Here is a 4241-nt window from a genome sequence, read left to right as displayed (position 1 = left end):
TTCGCCCTTTTCATCCCAGTCAGGAGTCACATAAAGTAACAGGGTCTGCAATGCATTAGGGCATTCCAGATCTGCACCCAGTACTTGAGTTTGGGGGCCCCAGACGTCTCAGTTTCCTCCAAGGCCACTTTCAGCCGCTGCAGTCCGGTGATATCTGGAGGCTTTGCCCATAGGGCTAAATATCCATCTGAGCAGTCTCATTAGAAAAAGTTCACTTTATTTATTTATTTTTTTTTCCCCTCTACAGAACAGCTCTACCAGAAAGTTCTCCAAACATCTAAAACTGCCTTGCTCACTGTAGGAACCTTGAATGTTCCAAAAATGTGGGCTCCTGGGAGGCCAAGCAAAACTGCAGAGCTTGCACAGTGAACCTCCAAAACCCTTAGAAACTCCTACTTTCAAGCCATAATTGTTGCTGTATTTTGCCTACAAGTGTAATCCGAAATTGCCATCTTCTCTCTAGTCCTAAAAGAGCAATTTGGTACGTAGCATGACTGACTCGGCTCTATCCTGTGCGTATCTCACTGCTAATAACTGCCAGCACTTGGAAAACCAGCAGACATCCCTCATCTAAACAGTGACGATAAGGGATGCTGCAGCCTCACCCCATGACACAGAATTCTCCTTCACCAGCCAGCGCTAACAGGATGACCAGTACCCCTAATGTCCCCTCCAGAGCAAACTGACACCTCTAAAATAGTTCATTCTGCTTCAGTCACTCATTTAAAGACTGAAGCTCCATGTCAGCCTCGCTGAGGAGCGAGTAGGAAATAACTTGACCCACAACAAACAACTAAAGATAATGCAAAGCACTGACTCCACTAACATCCCAGCAGACTGAGGTGGATCTCCCATCCTAAGACCAACTCAGGAGCGCAGCCTCAGCTCTTCTGCTTCCAGCTGCAAGCTGAGTTACACGGGACAGAAATCTTTGGAGCACTTTCCTGTCGCTCATCTGTCAATGGCAGAGCTGGGGACAGTGAGGCACAATGTAAAAAACATGGAACTGAGCTTCATTTTCTGTGATTTATATTAGAGTTGTCTCTGGTCACCAATGTTTCTGAATTTTTTTTAAAAAGCAAGTAGTTGTTACAAAAATTAGCCCTTGGCAGTTTGTTTATTTATTTTTTTTTAAATTTCAGACTAGGCTACAAGATAGGAAAAAAAAAGAAGAATCTTCAAAGTAAATTATTTTATTACATTGTGACAGAAGAATAAACAAATCAACCAACCTTTACGGTATAATTTGTAACCTCAAGAGTAGAAAAGCATGCTTGGGTTTTTGCTCGTAACAACTAGCAGCTCCCACTACTACACCTAACAGGAATACCGATTTTTGAGGCAAAAAATTATTTTCATTTATATCCACAAGATGAATGCAAAGCCTTTGAACACAGGTCAAGCCTACAGCGATTGTTTAGGATAGTTCTCACTTTCAACAGGTTGATGTCACATTAGTAGCAAGTAATTTCCCCTCTTTGCAAGGATACTGTGAGTAACCATTTTAAGAAAGGCTGGGATTATATCCCTTTCAACAACTCTTAACTGTACCTTGGAAGAAAATAAAGCTACTTACCATTAAAAAAAATACAGCAAAAGAGAGTTGGGAATAGAGGATAAATCTTGATTTCCAATACCTTTTCTTGTCTGTAGGGCTGTCTGTCCTTCCCTCCTCTCTTCAGAATCTGGGACACCAGCCGGCCAGGATCTTGGAGAGATGTCAGTTACTGAAACAAGGAAGCATCCCTGTCACACACTGCCAGCTGTGCCGCACTCGCTCGACAGACGGTGTATCTGATTTAGCGACCTGCCTTCCAAACAGACCTGGAGCAAAAGGTGAGTCACAGGCAGGTGCTCACCGGACTCTCAGAGGTTGCTCCTGCATCTTCCAGGTCTCTGCGTGCCTCTGTTGTCGCCCTGGAAGGGCTCCTTCCCCTGGGGCTGTGCTGGATGCTGGGCTACCCTCGGCGCAGCAGCAGCTCAGGTTTGAACCCTCAGCCTCTTGTGTTTTCGCCCATTCAACCCCAGCCATCTCGTCCCCGGTTCGTGGGCACCACGCAGTTCCCATGGCAATAGCGCTGTGTGACACAGACACGTGCAGCGCTGACCCCACACTAACGGCTCGGGGAATCCACAGCCCCCACAGCCTTTTCTGCTCAACAAGGCAGGAGCTGCATCGCAGAACAGGACACGTGCTGTGTGAGGCAGCACCGGCACAGCTCGGGAGGGTCTTTGATGCCAGAACGAAGACTGAAAACACCTGAAAATACGCTTATAATAAGATCATTCAATATAGAAAATGTTTTTCATGATCAAATACTGTCAATCACTCTAGCGGAGGAAATGAAGACTCAGGGCAAACCTTCTGTTATATCTAAAAGATCAGCCCAGATAATGAAGTAAGAGAAGGCTTTTTTAAAAACAAAACAAAAAAACAACACACCCCCAAAAAAACAAACCCACAAAACGAACAAAAAAACTCCCACAACCAAAACCACAAAACATCACACCAAAAAAAGCCAGTAACTTCTTATGTAAAGATACCTCCATATTTTGTGTTTAGGGGAATTTCAGTAAAATACTTCTGCTATATTCCACCAGCCCTCATTTGACCATACACTTTTTAATTTTCAGCAATACCTTGATTTCTCCAGGTACATGGAGTAATTTCACAGAACCATAACAACTCAACACTGTCTTATACAGTTGGATAAAGGCTTTAAAAACGAAAAAACAAAACAAAACCCCATGAAACACTTATATATAACTTAAATGTAAATGTTTAGAGCAAAGCAGTTTACCATGCGAGTTGAAAGCCAACTCCTCCCAGGAAGGGAAGCAGGACACCTCCTCGTCAAACCCTTTGGAAGAGACAGAACTCACATTGGCTAAAGAGTGAGCTACGGGTCTTTCAGATCCAATATTCCCAAAGGAATTCTTTTAGTCACGCTCTGCCAAGTAGCCCTTTGTTTTGTAAATGTATTTGATTACTGCTTTTTCCTTTTGACAGGTGTTTTCACGTATTAGTCATTGTTACTTTTTTCAGTGGTAATTGAGGAATATACTAAGTTCTCCTTTAGAAAGCCTCACTAACCTTTGCCCTCTATATTCTTCCCTTCTTCCTGTTCTTAATCAGATTCTGATTTTTATTACCTATTATAACAGATTATTAGCTTTCAATTCTAGGAATGGTGACTAGCGTCCCTAACTTACTTTGAGGTTTAAGATTATCCTACCCACCTTTTTCAACAATCTTGATCCTTAAGTTCTGGGACAAAGGGCTCAGCTGCTTCTAGAAATTAAGCATATGTATTTTAACTTTTTTTAATTATTAAAAGAAAAAGCCTATACTGAATTTCTAAGAAGTCAGACCTGAAACTTGCTCAAGTCCACTGCATGTGCCAAAGGGTAAGGCAATGGAGTTCATGTCCAGTGACTTGGTTCATCTTATTCTCCCAGGTATCAAATTAATCCGGTGACACCAAGATGACCTTTTATTTGTGTGAAAAGTTTCTAAAACCAGAGAGTTCTTGACACTGTGCTTACCCATGCAGCTTAATCAAGAAAACAGTCGCTCAAGCCCCCCTTATGTTGACTACACAAATGCAACAATATTTTAGTATAGTTCAATTATTTCCCCAAGAGTCTCAGTTCTTGACAGAGATGCGACATCATTTGAAAATTATTCTCAATTTCCCCATAATTACTTCAGTTCCAAACCAGTATCTACAAATGCTACAGTTATTCTGGGAACACCATCAGCACAGACCTCACTGGTGATGAGGAAATGTAGAGCACTGTTACTCCAGGGAGCCCTTCCACAAACTGAGCCACCACGTCTGAACCCTATGGAGACTCCTGCTCAGTTCTCCTATGAAGAGCCACCAGCAGCAAGTGATGGGCTTCCATGTAACCAGAGCTGTTCCAAAGGTCTGCTCTTCAAGAGCTTTGTGTGCCTTTCACATTAAGTCTGGGGACCATATGTTTGTTTGAGTGGCTACAGAGTACCAGCCAGACAAGTCAGCAAGCTGTAGGCATCTGAAAGTCGTAAATTAATTCATTAGAGCAATCTTAAAATCAGACATGAAGTATTAAATCCTGACTTCCCTGAAATTAACTAAATGCCTAAATGTGTATTAAGATTTTCCATTAAAAAATACTTTCATATGGAATTTGTGTATAATACTGCTATTACTCTATAAGGTGTGAGAAGACAGATCACATGAAATCTACACCAAAGG

The sequence above is a fragment of the Patagioenas fasciata genome, chromosome 2, assembly GCF_037038585.1.
Source record: "Patagioenas fasciata isolate bPatFas1 chromosome 2, bPatFas1.hap1, whole genome shotgun sequence".
In the NCBI taxonomy this organism is placed as follows: Eukaryota; Metazoa; Chordata; class Aves; order Columbiformes; family Columbidae; genus Patagioenas; species Patagioenas fasciata.
Note: the sequence above shows the minus strand (reverse complement) of the source record.